This window comes from Camelus ferus, chromosome 34 (genome assembly GCF_009834535.1).
Source record: "Camelus ferus isolate YT-003-E chromosome 34, BCGSAC_Cfer_1.0, whole genome shotgun sequence".
Lineage (NCBI taxonomy): Eukaryota > Metazoa > Chordata > Mammalia > Artiodactyla > Camelidae > Camelus > Camelus ferus.
The window spans coordinates 19,843,097-19,861,109 of NC_045729.1; the positions used below are offsets into that span (position 1 = coordinate 19,843,097).

Sequence of the window (18,013 nt, forward strand, 5' to 3'; positions counted from 1 at the left end):
TACTACAAAAAGGGGCAGATTTGGCCCACAGGTCGCGGTGTGCCAGCCCATTACTTAAAGCAAGCCATGAACGTTAGATCGGATGTGGTTCAGTATTGAGCTCCACCAATTACTTACATTGGGCGATTAGTTAACCTCTCTGTGCTCCAATTTCCTCATCTGGAAAAAGGGAATGTTAATAGATCAACCTCATAAACTTTTCCTATTAAACTGACTGATAATAACACCATTCAGCAGGAGTCATGGGGGATACTAAAAAACTGTTGGGGACAGGACATTCACAAAGTCTCAAATGACGGCCTGCCTGGTTATTTGTTAAAAAACAAAGGGTATACATTGCGAATGTACTACCACCACTGAATTTCATGCATGAAAATGGTTAAATTGATAAATTTTACATTATGTCTATTTTACCACAATAAAAAGAAAAAGGAAAGAATAGCCTAATAGAAGAGATTTCTGTGGTTGCCGGGGGTTGGGGGGTGGGAAGGGACAGACGGGAGTTGCAGATTTGTAGATACTGACAGGTACATATAAAATAGATGAACAAGTTTATACTGTATAGCACAGGGAAATATATACAAGATCTTGTAGTAGCTCACGGTGAGAAAGAATATGAAAATGAATGTATGTACTCATGTATGACTGGAAAATTGTGCTGTACACCAGAAACTGACACAGCATTGTAAACTGAGTATAACTCAATACAATCTAAATAAATAAATAAATAAATAAATAAATAAATAAATAAATAAATAAATAAATAAATAAAACTAGTGACTAAAACAAAAAAGCAGCAGACTCACAGATCAGAGTGAACTAGCAGTTACCAGCGGGGAGAAGGAAGGGGGGAGGGGCAAGATAGGAATTGGGGGGAGGGTTATTACTGGATTATGTAAAATCATGCATGTGAAACTTATGAAAATTGTAAAACACTACAGAATTTAAAGACTCTTGCCTTCCATTAACAAAAATTCGTTAAAAATAAAAAACACAGTGGAATCACTAACAAAAAGCATGAACTGCAGACCGTGGCCCTCCGTGCAGCACCCCCAGGACGCTGGTCTGCAGTGCGCGCTGAGACCCGCGCAGAGGAACGGCGGGAGGGGCGCACGCGGCCCGCATCCCGCAAAGGCCCCGAGTACTTCCCTGGGGCTGCAAAGAAGTTTCAACCAGTGGTGGGTTCACAAATACAGACCTCACATGTAACGGAGATCGACTAGGTCTCGTTTTGGGGTAAAACCTCTCCCGCAGAGACAATTTCCATGGCCTCCAAGTCCGCCCCTCTCTGAGGGGACCTGCACACAAACACTGCTTGTTACCCCCAGGCAGCGGGCTCGCAAGCGCTGGACTGCCAACAGGAGACTTGACAAACTCTCCTGGAAGACTGCACACCTGATCCAACCCCAGAGCTAAAACGTCGGGATGAGAACTTCGTTGTAAACTGTGTGCGCCCCAGAGTGCGAGTTCTGTGCAGGAATAGACCTTAAAAGGTCTCGGAAGCAAAAAAATGCAAAAACCCAAATGCCCGTTAATTGAGAAACAAAGAGCAGCCTATCCGTACAATGAAATACCAGCATTCGGCCGCAAAAAGGAGCGGCTGCCGGCACAGGTGCCACACGGGTGAGCCTGGAGAACGCGGTGCCCGGTGCCAGGAGCCGGACACGAAGGGCACACGCTGCGGCTCCACTGATGCGAACACGCGGAACCGCGAGTTCACGGGGCCAGAGAGCAGACGGGGCCTGGCGGGCTCGGGGCTCCTCTCTGGGGGGAGAGCCTTCCGGAACCGGTGGGAAACCGCCCGACTGCTCGCTTTACGGGGATGAGTCCAAGCGCTTTGTGAACTGCGGCGCCTCAAAGAAGCTGGAAAAGCTGACCAAGCGCTGAGCTGCGCGTCAAACTCGAAAAACGGACCTCCTTCCCCGCCCCCGGCCCCGCCCCGCCCCGCGCAGCCCACCCAAGGGCTGCCGCGTGCTCGCGCCTCTGGGCCCATGACCACGGAGCCGGGAGCGCAGGCAGAGCCCTCCAACCCCGGCCGAGACCCCACTCACGCGCCTCGGCCGCGCGGCGCGCACGGAGCTCCGTCCCCGCCGAACGCGCGTAGGGCCTCGGGGACGGTCGCGCACAGGACGCCGGGAAGAAGGTCCGAGCGAGAGCGCGCACGGAGCTCCGTCCCCGCCGAACGCGAGTAGGGCCTCGGGGACGGCCGCGCGCAGGACGCCGGGAAGAAGGTCCTAGCGAGAGCGCGCCGGTCTGGGGCGGCCTTAATGTGAGCGGCAAGGGGCTCAGGGGGTGGCCGCGCAAAGGGCTTTGGGAAGGAAGAAGGTGCGACCGAAAACGCGCCAGACCCCGGCGGGGGAAAGAAACAGGAGCCGCACGTCAAGCCGGAGGGGAGCAGAGCCCTCAGGCGGGAGCCGTAAAGCGAGCTGGCCTCGCGATGCCGACCTCCCTGCGCTTCAGGGACCCGTACTGCCCCCTGGCGGCGGCGGGGCGAAGACCATGCTTCCGAGGTCGGCTGAGGATGGTCGCCAGAGCGTCGCGCAGACCCCGGCCGCGCTCGCGGGCCCCGCCTCCGCCGCCCCGCACACGCCCCCTCCCCGCGTCCGGAGGGCCGGGAGCGCGCAACAGGAGACCCCGCGCGCGGCCTTGTGCTCAGGATGGAGCCTGGCGGCCGGGGTCGGCGGGGTGGGCCGTCCATCCTACGGAAACGCGCAAAGCAAGGCTGGAAATTGTCGTCACTAGCCCGGGCTGAGTGAGTCCCTGACGTTTCAGATGCGCCCGGCGAGCCCTCCGCGCGCGCGGCCCCACCTCCGGGCGGTGATGCGCCGGGGAGGCAGCTCTCGGACCGGCCAGCGCGCTAGATAAGGGGACGTTTGCTTTTACAGAGCTGGGACACGGTTACTGATTTGGGTCGGGTTCCTTATCAAAATATATGCCAAATAAATTGCAGCTGAATCCGAGGGTGAAAAGTTAAATACACGCAGGTACACGTTAAAAAATAGTTTTTAAAAATGCAGATGAATATCGGACCTCAGAATGCAGAAAAGCTAACTATAAAAGCTGATAAATTAAAAGTAAGGTAAAAGAGAGATGAACGTAGCTACCTACATAAAACTTTTTAAGCTCCTAAAAGTAGAAAATAAGCCTCAAAGTGATGTCGCCCTGTGTGGAGGGGCCCCTGCAGAGGCCTTGCTCTGCCTTCATCCTGGGTGGGTGGCCCCGCTGGGCCGGTGTGCCGACGGCGAGCCCTTGCTGGAGGGGAGGACGCTGAGCGCTCAGCGCGGCTCTCCGGACTCCAGGCCTCGGTGCTCGCGGAGCGCGGGCCGCGTCCTCCCGCTGGCGCCCTCGGGCTTCCCCCCGCAGCCCCGGCGTCGGCCTCAGGCTGGACGGGTCTGTGGCAATTAGGCGCTTTGTTTGATGAAGGCAGGGAAACCTGTGCTGTTGAACTCTTGGGCATCGTGTCCCCGTCCCGGCGCCCCTCCGTTTGGACCCCTGCGCTGGCGCTCGGCGCTGGAGGAGGCGCCTTCGGTGGCTGGGCAGCTTGGACTGTTACGGAGGGGCTAGGTTTTATTCCAGCAGCTGCAATTTTCTTGTCAACCCTGGAGCCGTACAGCGGCTCTCCTGTCCTCCTGTGCGGACACAAGTGCCCTTCCTCCGGAGGGACGGCCGCCCGGCCCGGCTCTGCTGCAAGCTGGCTTCTATGACCCGTGGACCTGGGCGTGGGACCCAGGCTCAGGTCACGTCTGAGCTCAGAGGCAGGATGGCGCCGCGCCTGGGCCACACGTGGTTTCAGCAGCTCCGGGGGCCACGCAAAGGAGATAAATTTTCATTTTTTATGCAATTGAATATAACCAAAATACTACCGTTTCAACATGGAATTTTAAAAATTACTAAAGAGCCATTTTAGGGTGTTTTTGGTTTTTGTTTTTTTTGTTTTTGGCATATGAAGTCTCTGAAATCCAGTGTGTGTCTTGTGCGCACAGCACATCTGGGCGCGGGGCAGGGCCTGTCAGGTGCCCCTCGTCCCGGGTGGCCGGGGCCGCTGTCCACCCGCTGTCTCGTGGAGCCTCCCTCCTCGGACCCGGTCACCGGGGCCCGCAGCGCAGTGCGGGGGGCCGCGCGGGGCCGTGTTCGCGCCGCGGGCCCACCGTGCCCCGCAGCAGCTCGCCCGTCCCCGTCCTCCCTCCCTCCTCCGGCTGGACTTCCGCGTCGTGGCAGCCCCACGCTCCCGCCCGGTTTCCCGTGTTGACGCTTCCCCGCAGCGCAGGTCCGGCCGGCGCCGGCAGCCCGGCCTCGCGGGGAGGGCCGGGGGTGGCGGACGGAGCCGAGCCTCCCCTGCAGCTGCGCTCTCAGCCCGGCTCTGGTGCGAGCATCGCGGGTGCGGGCTGGAAAAGCCCCCTCCTGTCCCAGGCGTCTTCTGCTTGTGTTTTCGCTCTGTATTTGTTTGGTCGCGTGGCCTCTATTTTGCTGTGGGAGTTTGTCTCCAGTAGACCTTGCAACACAGCGCGGCGTCCTCCCGGCTTCCGCCGGGCGGGTGGGTGCGGGAGCCGGGCGGACCCTCCCCAGACTGTGTATCTGGACTGGCTGCGCGTTGCTGGCATGTGCGTGTCTCATACACCCAGTGTGTGCCTCCCGTGGTGGGGGTGCCTTTAATGACGGGGGGTTCACGCCCGTAGATTCTGTTGTAGATGTTGTTGTTAATAGCTTTCTTGAGGTGTAGTTCCCATACTGCACACGTCCCCTTAAAGTGTGCGATTCACTGGCTGGTAGTATGTTTACTGAACGCAGTCATCACGGCTGCCGGTATTAGAACATGCCGTCACCCCAGGAGGAAACGCCATCCCATCAGCAGTACCCTCCCCCCCAGCTCCTGACAGCAACAACAACAACAACAACAACAACAACAACAACAACGAGAGAGAGAGAGAGAGAGAGAGAGAGAGAAAAGGAAAAAGAAAAGAAGCCACAAAAGTTTGAGGATATAAATTATTTAAGCATCTTTTCTGACCACAATGCCATGAGACTAGAAGTCAATCACAGAAAAACAAATGAGAAGAAAACGGCAGGTGGAGACTACAGGTAGAAAGTAAACAAAAAGGGGGACTATTATTAACACACTTGGTAAAGTTCACATATAAGTACTAACAAATCAAGAAATATAGACAAATGAGTCGATATTTCACAAAAGGAGAAAGATAAACATGAAAAAGTTTTAATTTTAATGAAACTAAAAAGCATACATATTAAAATAAGTATATAATTTCAACCATTTCTATTTTAAGTTAGGAAGTTAAAATATTTATATAAATGTTACATGAGTACATTAGTACCGAAAAATACAAATACAAATAAATCCAGCATTTTACGTGACCTTGCATACGTCAAAGCCAGAACTGTTCTCAGTTGACCACTGTTATCCGTCGATGTCTCTTCTTGCTGACCTTGTATTTATGGTCATACATTGAAATAATTTTGTCTGATAATATGCAGTGCCGATGACACCTCCACACAGCTAGTAGGAATGAAAACTGATGCAACCTTTCAGGACCGCAACCTGGCAGTATATATTTAAAAAAATACCCTCTGGTCCACGAATTCAACCTCCAAGACCTTAACAACCAAGGATAATGTCAGGAATGTACACTAAGGTTTCTTTATAAGAATATTCTGCAAACATTATTGATACCCTGAAAAATTAGTGGAAACTAATAAAATGCCACCTTATGGAATCTGTTAAATAGTACAGCCATTAAAAATCATGTTTTAAAAAATATCTGTTGATATGGAAAAAATGTTCAAGATCATTTTCTGTGGAATAATCAGGGTCCAAAACTATATACATAAGACAGCTTGCCCACACTCAATAGAATAGCTACTATTTAAAAAAATAGAAAATGCCAAATGTTGGCAAGGATATATAAAAATTGGAACACTGTGCACTCCTGATGGGAAGGTAAGATGGTGCAAATGCAATGGAAAACAGTATGGTGGTTCTTCAACAAATTAAAAGTTGAGTTACCATATGACCCAGCAACTCCACTTCTAGGTGTGCACCCCAAAGAACTGAAGGCAGAATCTTCAAGAGATACTTGCACATGGATGTCCATAGCCGCATTATTCACAACAGCCGAGAGGTGGAAGCAACCCCAGTGTCCACTGACGGATGAAGCATGAACAAAATGCGATGCATACAGTGGACTAGAATCCAGCCTTAAAACCCAAGTAAATTCTGACCCGTGACAAAATGCATGAGCCTTGAGGACATCATGCTAAGTAATGAAGCCTGTCAGAAAACATGAGCACATACACTTCCACTGACAGGAGAACCTAAAGTCGTCAAGCTCCCAAAGACAGAAGGAGCCGAGGGCTGGGGAGGAAAGTGAGGAGCTGTTGTTTCATGAACACTGAGTTTCAGTTTTGCAAGAGGAAAAGAGTTTGGAGACTGGCTGTGCAAGGTGAATGTACTTAACATGGCTGATCTGTGCACTTAAATGTACCCTTGAAAACGGTTAAGATGGTAACTTTTATTATGTGTATTTTACCATAATTTCCAATTTTTAAATTAAAATTAAATAATTTTTAAAAGCTTGCCTACAACGAAGCAAATCAGAGAGCTTCCATACTCTTCAGAAAGCTTCCAATGAACTGATTAATATCTTGTTCTTAAATATGAAGACATAAAGGATCACAAGGAATATCTTTGCGATAAGAGCTATTATTAAAACAAGTGAAAAAGGGAGCCAAGAGAAACTGCAAATAGAAAAAGATACAAAAGCAAGCAAGCATAAATGATATTCTCAGGTAAGAAGATACACGTGTTCTGTCCATGAAGCAGTAGACTCTAAGAAAAAATAAAAATGTATTAACTGAAGAAAACTCTTCGAAATTAAAAACATGATGCCCAACACCTGTTTATTTTTGTTTTTATTGCTTGTGCTTTTTTGGAAGTTGATTTTTTTCTAATGAAACCACGACTAAGACGTTAAAAGGACAATTTATGAGGGCTCTCTGTAAGACTCTGCACTGAGCGCCTAGCACCACACAAGATTCCCACTAGGAATTCAGTCTTAAGGAGGATACATACAAGTAAGCAGATAAATTACAGTACAACACTGTGAAAGCCTTACACAAAAAAGGGATCTGTCAACAAGAAAGACTGCAATGATACCAGGCACCAAGCCCAGAACTTAATCAGAACTTAAACAGGGCTGCCTACGTTTTTCTATCTGCCATTGATGCACAAATTCTTTCTTCCAACCTTTCCTGAACTACATCAAACTTAAAAGCTTCTGAACAGCAAAGGAAACAAATTTAAAAAAATGAAAAGGCAACCTACAGAATGGAGGGAAATATTGCACACCATGTATCTGATAAGGGCTTAGTGGTCAAACTTACACAGAAGTCAAACAACTCAATAGAAGAAGAAAAAAACCAATACTCTAATTAAAAAATGGGCAGAGGAACTGAATAGTAATTTATCTAAAGACATACAAATAGCCAACAGGTATGTGAAGAGATGACCAGTGTCACTAATTGTCAGGGAAATACAAATCAAAGCCACCATTAGATGTCACATCACACCTGTTAGAATGGCTATTATCCAGAAAATGAGAAAAAAGAAAAAGTGTTGGCGAGGATGTGGAGCAAAGGGAACCCTTGTGCACTGCTGGTGGGAATGCAAATTGGTGCAGCCACTGTGGAAAACAGTATGAAGGTTTCTCAAAACATTAAAAACAGAACCACCACACAATCCAGCAATTCCATTTCTAGATGTATATCCAAAGGAAATGGAAACAGGGTATCAACAAGATGCCTTCAATCCCATGTTTACTGGAGTGGCCGAGATACGGAAACAACCTAACTGTCCATGGAGGGATGAATGGATAAAGAAGATGTGGTGTATATACACAACTGCATATTATTCAGCCATAAAAAAAGAATGCAATCTTGCCATTTGGGACAACAAGGATGGACCTCGAGGGCATTATGCTAAGTGAGGGACAAGGACAAATACTGTATGATGTCACTTATATGTGGAATCTAAAAAGCCAGAATTCGTAGAAACAGAGTAGAATGTTGGTTCCCAAGGGCTGGGGGGTTGGAGGAACCTCGGAGATGTGATCAAAGGGTAAAACCTGAAACCACAAGACAAGTGAGTTCTGGGGCTTCACACACAGCAGTGTGCTGAGAGCTAACAATACTGCTCATGTACCTAAAAGTTGCTGAGAGACTCAATCTTCAATGTTCTCATCATAAAAAAGAAATGATCAACTATAGTTCAATGAAAAGATACTTCGCAAAAAAAAAAAAAAAGAGAATTATGTGATGGCAGTGTTAGCTAATCATACTGCCGTAAGTAAGGGTTTCGGATTTGATTTATGTCACTGGAATGTTAGAGCCTTTATGGCAATTAGAATTGCACTGTCTTTGTACACAGAAACCTCATTAAGGGGTTTAACTCAATCGAGCCGGATTTTTCTCGCACAGTTAGGAGTCGCGAGGCCCAGCCTAACGCGGGTGCAGCGGCCCCAGGAGCCGCTCATGCTTCAGGCTCCTTCCCTCTTTTGCACTCACCGTCCGGACATGCGGCTCTCACCTGCACGTGTGCCTCCTGACCGTGGTGTGACTGTCCCACCTCAGCCTCACGCCCACGTCCTAGACACTAGAAAGACAAAGGACATGTTAGCTGAGTCTGACAATTTTTAGAAGCTTTTGTAGAAACCTCATCAGGCATTACGCTTAGGTCACAGTGGCCCAAACAACGTCACGTGGACGCCCCTACCTGGGAAGGCGAGTGTTTTCACCCAAGCGTGTTACCCCATGCACTGAGTCGGGTGCTGGTAGGAAGGAAGAAGGGCAGAAGAGATTTTGGTTATGCGTCTGTAGCTGCCTCCCAAGTTACTTAGGCTGTCTCGGTAGGAATTACCTTTTTTTCTGTTTCTTTCTCTTAACTCAGATGTAGATGATCGAGTTAATCCCACAGTATATGTTACTCATATACACCCCCTGGTTCACAACACATGAGAGCATTGGTCTGTGTGAGAGAAACAGACCCTCACTACTGTGAAGCCAGCCTCCCCTCACGGACAGTTGGGAGCATTCCTAGCTGACTCCCTGCTCGGTAGTGATGCTGGCTGGCTTTATCAAGGACTTGCACACGCTAAGTGCTTACTAATCTAAGCTAGGAAGTTTAAATTTTCTCATTTAACCCTTGCAATAGCTTGAGGGGGCCGTTCCTGTTACTGCCTCCGCTTCAGACAAGGAAAGCGGGCAGCGAGACGCTAAGCCACAGCGCAAACCCGAGCCCTTCCCAGCGACTCTACCGTACTCCTAGTACGTGCGGGTGTGACCTGACACACAGCTGCAACTGTAAACCTTGCTAGGCAAATTCCTTTTCACCTACAGATAAATATGGACATTTATCAGGTATAAAAAACCTTCACAAACAGTGGGTAACGTTAGATAATACTGTGTATGGTGGAACAGTGACTAAAAACTGTTCCCTGCAGTTCTGGAGTTAAAATGCTGCAGGAGACACTTAAAGCAAGTTTCGTTATCTCCTCATTATGCAGATAAAATAGGTAATAAAGGGGACCCCAAACTCCCGTCCCGGCCAGGATGCCCCCCACTCACAAGCCCCAAAGCAGAAGTGACCAGAAGTGGGCGCCATCAGGTGGGACTGGGGAACAGGAGGAAGGTGCAGGGGAAAGTAATGTTCGCCTCGTGTTTCCCCACTTGTGTTTGTAACAGAAACTCTCTAAAGAAGGGCTAATACTCACAACTTAGGTTTCCACCCATCCTGTTCTCCCTGAGCCAACTAACCAAACTTCTGACGCAGCCATCTGACGTGTGGCACACTCGGCCCCAGTGACGTGTGTCTGAACCACAATGACTCCATTCTGTGGCTCCGTCTTCGGCCCACAGTGCCACCCCTCCCCTCTCTGCATGACTGAGCTTTAGCTACTTGCAAGGAATGTGCCCAAGTCAGACACAGCCCCTGTCAACTCTGACCCTCGCCTTCATCTGATAGATGTCTTCCGCTGATGCAGTTGGTTAACGGTCATGAGACCCCCGGGGGAGGAAAACCCTGGGTCCCCATCAGTGCCCACGTGCCTCCCGCTTCCTAGCCAAACTCCACCTTTAGCTTTGGCCTCTGTAGGCCCCCTGTACCCCTGGTGGCGCAGAGCAGCTGGGAATGCCTCTGGGCGGTCCTCACAGGACCCTCTGTGTGTTACCACAGTAGACCGCCTAATGGCACTTTTTGGAATCGCCAGCTTTGTTTTTTGGTCTCCAAGTTCCTTCTCAGTTTGGAGGATATTATTTAGTATCTCTGCCTCCCAACAGATGTTTACATCACTAAATCCAATGTCAGTTTTTAATCTGCATCATACTGATTTATTTACCGGCAGCATGTGACCCAGTGCCCAGTCTCTGTGCGCTGGTCTCCTAACACGGGGAGTTCCAAGGCTTGGACTTCCCCATTAACTCCTGTGGTTTCTTATCTTGGCTCACAGCTTTAAATGGTGAATACCTGGAATGACTGACCTCAGGTGATGCTACGTGGAACAGAGGAATTGCCCAGCAGAGACAAAACTGTGAGCTACCAAAAAAAAAAAAAAAAAAAAAAAAAAGAGGTCTCCAGTCTCTGAATTTTAGGGTAATCTCTCTTGCTGCAACAGAGAACTAGGAGAAAGAACATCTTTTTGCTGATGACTCACAAGCCGCATGAACCTCTCCTCTGAGTTCCAGATTCACGTCTGACTGCGTACTTGACATTTCCACGTGTACATGTCTTACTTTGGGTTCCACCAGAACAGATTCTGGGACGAGGATTCAGGTACAAGTAGCCTGCTTGGGAGGTAATCTCGGGAGACACAAGGGATGCCACAGGGAAGTGAGGCAGGGAAAGAGGCAGGTAGTGAGGATGTGTCCTCACACTGAGGGAAACTTATTTCTACTGCGGGGGAACTCAGGGAATTGTTAGAACGGGAGCCTCAGAGCCCTCCCACTCGGAGGCGAGGAACGCGGGGTATTTACGAGCTGCTTTGATCAGTCATTGGTCGAGGGCTGCTCCTGCAGGGGCCGATTCCCCACCAGCCTGCGGCAGAAGCTCAGGGAAGAAGCCGTAGGCAAAGAAATGTGAAACCTGGGAGAGACACCAAGGGAGCACGCGGACAGCGTGGGCGAGGCGAGGGCGCGCAGGCAGGACACCCGCAGCACTTGCTAGGACGTTAACATTTTCAATGAATCCAGACTTGTTTCGCAGAATGACCCACAGACTGGTTACTGGGAGACAGGTCTCGTGGTTCTTCATGATTGTGCACGCGCTGTCCTTTTGTTCTGGACTGTCTTTTCAGAGATACTTGAATAGTGATGTGAAAATTAATAAAGGAAACCTCAACTAAAATTTGAGATGGGAAGGCCTGTAGAGGGAACCCTCATCCCTACGACTCCTCGTCCAAGACCCCAGACAGGAAGGGCCTGCCTTGCACCTCGGGCAGGAAGGGCCTCCACCACCCCAGCAGGAGGGAGAGCAGGTTCTTCTCGTCCAGCAACCAGCCCCGCCATGGAGGACGCCGCAGCTCAGCCCACGAGGAGCCATCGCCACCCTGAACTCTTACTTTCCTCCAGCAAACTTCCACTGAGAACAGCCCCCCTGACTCCCAGTTTCTCTAGAACAGCAAGCTCCCCCAGTTCTGCACTCCTGAATTGCAATTCCCCTGGCTCTTCCCAAATAAACTCATCTGGCTGGTGAGATAACTGGCTGTCTTATTTTTGAAGTGGACAGAGTACTCTTGGAGGCTGGAGGTGACATAGCCCACCAGGACAGGTTTATTATTACCTGATATTACAAAGGTAACGTCTTTAAGGCAAAAGTCAGGCATGTCTGCTTGCAGCCTGTTATTAAAACCGCGGGCTCCCGAAGCTTGGGATTCCTCTCCTGTAACTCAGTCCACAGTAAGTGCAGGCATCACCTGGCTTTGCTGTATCACCCGTGGGAACTGGGGCTTGGGAAACTGGCACAAGGAGATAATCATAGTTTGACTAACGCTGCCGCTGTGAGCGATAAACTGTCCCTTGTCTCTGATGCACAAGAAATTGTGTTTTGCACAAGATTTGTGTTTCTCCAGCCAGCATCATGGAACTGCCAGACTAATTTGCTACCTTACGAGTAGGGTAAAACCTCAGATCTTTCATAGTTCTTGACAATGCCTTTGGTTGTTTCCTCATGATTAAATTCAGATTAAACAATTTTTTAGTCAACAACTCTAAGCAGATGTCACGTACCTCCCACTGCATCTCCTGTGAAGGCACTTGTTATTGGTGATGCGAAGTTTAATCACTGGGTTAAGGCTCTCATTACTATCCGTGTCTGGCTTTTGTATCAATATTTAACAAGTTCACTAAGCGAAGTTGGATCTCACCAAGTGAGCTGGGGTGGCAGAATTTTCTCTCTATTTTTTTGGTAAATTCTCTAGAAGACTTGGAATAAGTTTAAAATGAGTTGTTCTTGGAGTATTTTGTAGACCTGATCTGTAAAACCTCTGGACTTTTTTTTTTTTTCAAATGGATGAGTTTTACTACCAATCAAATTTCTTTGTTATAGAACTTTCAGGTTTACTACTTCTTCAGCTGGTTTTGAGAAGTTGCGAACAGTTAATTTAGATAACCCCCCCTTCCACATGTTCACTGACTTCTCTGATCACCGTCTTCCTGTCTTTCAAATCCTTTTCTAGGATTATTTTTCTTTGAAGTATCATTTAGATTTTCCTTTAATGAAGATCAATTGGTAATAAAGCATGTGCTTTTAGTTGAAAATGTCTTTTATTTTGTCCTTGATCTTATAAATTAGTGATAATCACACAGTTAATTGGGTGACAGTTACTTCGTCTCAGCACTTGAAGATAATACTCTACTGTCTTCCGGCTTCCTCTGTGTGTTCATAAGTCTTCTGTCAGTCTAATTACTGTTCCTTTGTAAGTAAGCTGATCTTTTGTCTTAATGATACAGGGTGAACTGTATTCCTCAAAATGATCGATTAAAGCCCTAACTCCCAGTGCCTAAGAATGTGACCTTATTCTGAAATAGGATCATTGCAGACACAGTTAGTTAAGATAAGGTCATATTGGAAAAGGAGGTCTTTTATTCAGAATGACGGGGTTCCTTACAAGAAAAGGGAAAGAGACACAGAGGCACAGACTCAAAAAAGGAATGCCATGCGACAGTGGAGGCAAAGATTGAAGAGCTGCAGACACAAGCCAAGGAATGCCAAGGACTGCCGGCAAATCACAGAAACTGGGATGGGGCAGGAAGGATTCTACCCTCCAGTTCAGAGAGGGCGTTTTGGATTTCCAGCCTCCAGAACCGTGGTGTGAAAGCACTCAGTTGGTGGCACTCGGTTACTGCAGTCCCGGAACACGAACACAGCTGAATTTAAGATGTGTTGTCCTCTACGTTCTCAGCTTCACTTACAGTGTATCTGGATTGGATTTCTTCGTACTGATCCTGCGCAGTGTCCTCAGTGACTCCTGAGCTTGCTGGTTTGGAAAGTCCTCTGCCCGTTACAGGAGCAGGAGCTCACCTCCATTCTCCAGGTTCTCCTTCTGGGACTATGCAGACTTAAAGCAAGAGGCTGCCTTTCCTGTCCTCCCCTTTTAACTTGTCATGTTTTTGCCTCCTTGTCTCTTGCGCTGCATTCTAAGCAGCTTCTTCCATTGTATCTTCTACTTCATTTGTTCTTCAGATGCATCTAATGTGTCTACGAAGTTTTTAAATTTCAGTAACTGTTGTAGAAGTTTGTGGCAGGTTGATAGTTGTCTCTCATTAGCCATTTTCTCCTTATGTTAGTAATAGAACTTCTTAATTTTAACTGGGTACGTGACCATCCACAATAACGTCTATTATATCCAGTTTTCCCTTCAGCAAGGAATGACCATTTACCGAGGGAGATAAACAGAAGTGGTGTGCGCGGTTTTTCAGAAAGTGTTCTTAAGAGGAAAGTCATGCCTTTTCCTTCCCTTTTTCTTCCCTCCCTCTACTCCTTGAAAGCAGCGCACTTCCCACACCATTTTGTTGGACCTGGCCAGGTGACTTGCTTTGGCTAATGAAGTGTGAACACACAGGCCACATCTGAGCAGGGGCTCCACGTGCGTCTCTGCAGCTTGGCCTCCTGTACGCTCATCTTCCACCGCGAGGAAAAGACAACCCAGTGACTGCGGAGCCTTCAGTCTCGGTCCTTAAATGGAGACACGTGGAGCTGATTTGCACTTAGCGCACAGCACAGCAGCCGACTGCCCCTCCCTCCAGCTGTCAAATTCCAGCTAAGTAAGAAATATTTGTTGTTTATAAGCCACTGAGTCTTTGAGGACAATTCTTTATTTTCTTGTAGGCCAATAATTTATTAAAAAGTATGCTTTTTGGTGATGTATTCATGATTTAGTTTCCACTGTTCAGCTACTATGAATAATGCTGCTATAACATTCATACACAAATTTTTGTGGTTTTGTGTGGGCATTTTAAATTCTCTTAGGTACAAACCTAGGGATAGAATTGCTGGGTCTCGTCTTAAGTCTATGTTTAACATTTCAAGGAAGTGTCAGACTGTTGTACAAAGTGACTACACCATCGTACCTTCCCACCAGGTATGTATGAGGGTCTGATTGCTCTGTGCCCGCACTGTTGGCATGTGTCCTTTTGATTACGGCCATCCCAGGGGGTGTGAAGTGGTTTCTCACTGGCTTTGCTGTGCGTTTCCCTGATGACTGATGACGCCAAGCACCTGTTCATGTGCTTAGTGGCTACTGATGTATCTTCTTTGGAGAAACATCTATTCAAGTCCTGTGCCCATTTTTTAATGGGTTGTCTTTAATTTTTTCTATTACTATTTTTTATTTTGGCAGGGTGGGTAATTAGGTTTATTTATCTTTAGGGGAGGTATGAGGATTGAACCTAGGACCTCATGCATGCTAAGCATGTGCTCTACCACTTGAGCTACACCCTCCCCCTCAATGGGTTGTCTTTTTCTTGTTGAGTTTTAGGTTATTTATGTATTCTGGATATAATACCAGATGTGTGGTTTGCAGAATTTTCCCCCATTCTGTGTGTTGTTGTGTCACCTCCCCGATGATGTCTGAGTCAGCCTGCCAGGGCCACAGTAACAAGGTGCCAGACTGTGTGTGACCTCATCTAACCCTCATCACCTGTTTAAAAACCCTGTCTCCAAACATAGTCACAGTGTGGGTTAGGGCTTCCACACATATATTCTGGGAGAATACACTTCAGCCCCAAACACTCTGCCCTCGGGACACCCCAAATTCATGTCCTTCTCACATGCAAAACGCATTCCCCCCTCCCAAGGTCTTAACTCATTCCAGCATCAACTCTAAGTGCAAAGTCTCATCTGAGTATCATCAGGTGTGGGTGGGACGAGATATGATTCCCCGTGAGGCAAAATTCCTCTCCAGCCAGGAGCCTGCGACACTGCTCAAACATATCACAAAATGATCACCAATATATATTTCTTGCAAGTTACAATAGTGTAGATAAGGTAAGAATTTTCCAAATCTTCAGGTTCTGGTTCCCTTTTAGCTTTAATTCATCTTTCGCCACCTGCATACTACATCAGTAAGATGAAATTCCGGTCAGCAGCAAGAAGAAATCAGGCCGCACCACCAACACTGCTTAGAAATCTCTGCGGTTAGAGAGATTGCAGTTTATCACTTTTCATCTCTACCTTCCACAGAACACTTGGAAACCAGTTCAGCCACCTTCTTTGCCACTTTATAATAAGGGCCACCTCTCCTCCAGTTTCCGATAACGTCCTCATTTCTGGGATCTCACAATCACCTTTTAACGTTCACATTTCTACCAGCAGTCTCTCTTCAAGGCAATCTAGGGTTTTCCTGATATGCACCTCAAAAATCTTCCAGCCTCTACTCGTCACCCACTCGCAAAGCCCCTTCCACATTTTTAGTGTATTTGTTACAGTAGCACCCAACCTCTCAGCACCACAATCTGTATGAATCTGGCAGGGCTGCCATAAGAAAACATCACAGACTGGGCGCTTAGACAACAGAAATTTATTTCTCACAGATTTTGGAGGCTGGACACCCAAGATCGAGGTGTTGGCAGGTTTCGTTGGCTTGCAGGTGGCCATCTGCCATCCCCTTGGTCCCTGGCAACCACCTTTCTGCTTTCTGGCTCTGTGACTTTTTACTACTCTAGGTGTCCCATATAAATGGAATGGTACAACACACAGTCCTTCTGTGACTGGATTACTTCACTTGGCATAATGTCTTCAAGGTTCATGTTGTAGCATGTGTCAGAATTTCCTTCCTTTTAAAAATTGAATATACAAAGGTTTTCCATTTTGATGGAGTCAAATTTTTAAAATTTGTCACTTGTGGTTTTGGTTTCATAGCTAAGGAACTACTGCCTAATTCAAGATCATGACGGTTTGTACCTGTTTTCTCTGAGTGGTTTTCTAGTTTTAGCATTTATCTTTACGTCTGTGATCCACCTTGAATTAATTTTTGTATATGTGAGGTAGGGGTCCAATTTCATTCTTTTGCACGTAGGCATACAATTGTCCCAGCACCTTTTGTTAAAAAAGACTATTATTTTCCCAGTGAATCAATTGCCCATAAATGTCTGGGTTTTCTGAACTCTGAATTCTTTTCCAAATATATGTGCCTCAGTATTCCAGTGTCACACTTTTTTTTTTTTGTATTGAAGTATAATCAGTTTACAATGCTGTGTTATTTTCTGGTGCACAGCACAGTGCTTCAGTTACACATACCCTCCTTCCCATGTTCTTTTTTCATTAGAGGCTGAACATATAGGAACTTGTTGACACTACCTTACTGTAATCTTGTAGTCAGTTTTGAAATAAGGAAGAATGAGTGTTTCAGCTTTGTTATTTTTCAAGATTCTTTTGGCTATTCTGAGTTCCCTGCATTTTCATGTGAATTTTAGGATCTGCTTGTCAATTAAAAAAAAAAAAGAAAGGCAGCTTGGACTTTTGATAAGATTGCATAAAATCTGTGGAACTAGAGGAGTACTGCTATTTTTAACAATATTAAGTCTTCTATTATTTCTTGATGATGATTTAGCTTAATTATAAACCCTTTATGTCATGTCTTCCTACCCTCTCAATACGCTTAACAATTCCTGCTCCTCCGCTGGTCACTTTCCCTACCTCTACAGTGCATTTAACAGTCATTTTGGATTCTGCCAACCATAGACATAACCTCTGGAGTGCTTTTACGTTTTTTCCCTTCCCTTCCTGTGTTCCACATCTTAAACTGCCAGCTGTATATTTACCTTTACATTGTCAACATTGGCATAACTATAAACTATGATTTAACTATAGCAAGATAACTTATTAGTAGGCTGGGTCTAAAAGTTGAACAACAGGGAACAGCACTCTCTCAGCGTCCTATCATAGTAATTAGTTATTCAGTTGAATTCTCCTTTTCAGATCTCTGCCCCAGAACTCCTATCCTTCCATCCCAATTGACACTTCCCTTTACTGTTCTCCTGAATGATGCCTGAGGGATAGTGACGTTGTCAGGTGCCTCATTTCCACCTCATCTTGCTCAAGCACATCTTTAAGTGGGGGAAAAAAAAAAAGCCTACATGGGAGTTTGACTTTATGAGTTCCTCTGTATCTGAAGTGTTTTCATTCTGCTGTTTTACTTAATGATAATTCAGCCAGGAATAGAGTTTAAACATAAAAAATGTTTCTTAGAATTTGCAGTTCAAGAAATGTTTCCCTTGGAAACTTGAAGGTCTTTGTTATCTTCTCATATTTACCGTTGCTGGGAAGAATTCTAATGCCAGTTTGAGGCTTATTCTTTTATGGATCGCTGTTTTCCTTTGGAAATTCAGTATTCTCTCTTTATCGTTAGGGTTCTAACATTTCACAAGGTCGTTTTTCGTTTTTGCTCTCCATGAGTGGACGCTTTCAGCTCTGGGAAATTTTCTTCCATTATTTTTGAGGTAATTTTCTATC

The 18,013-nt window shown here is 46.8% G+C and overlaps 1 protein-coding gene across 9 annotated transcripts in view; it reads right to left on the reverse strand.

Moving 5' to 3' along the window:
• The window catches only part of RAD52 (RAD52 homolog, DNA repair protein), a 34,559-nt gene that overhangs the window by 14,714 nt on the left and 1,832 nt on the right, over positions 1–18,013 (reverse strand). For 4 of the 9 annotated variants that reach the window (XM_032472838.1, XM_032472836.1, XM_032472837.1 and 1 more), the window contains exon 2: positions 8,597–8,662. The gene's annotated coding sequence lies outside the window, so the exon portion shown is untranslated. Of the gene's footprint in view, positions 1–117; positions 160–2,051; positions 2,473–8,574; positions 8,663–8,782; positions 8,800–18,013 lie in introns of those variants that run through there. The other 5 variants (XM_032472833.1, XM_032472839.1, XM_032472835.1 and 2 more) reach the window with 5 other exon arrangements.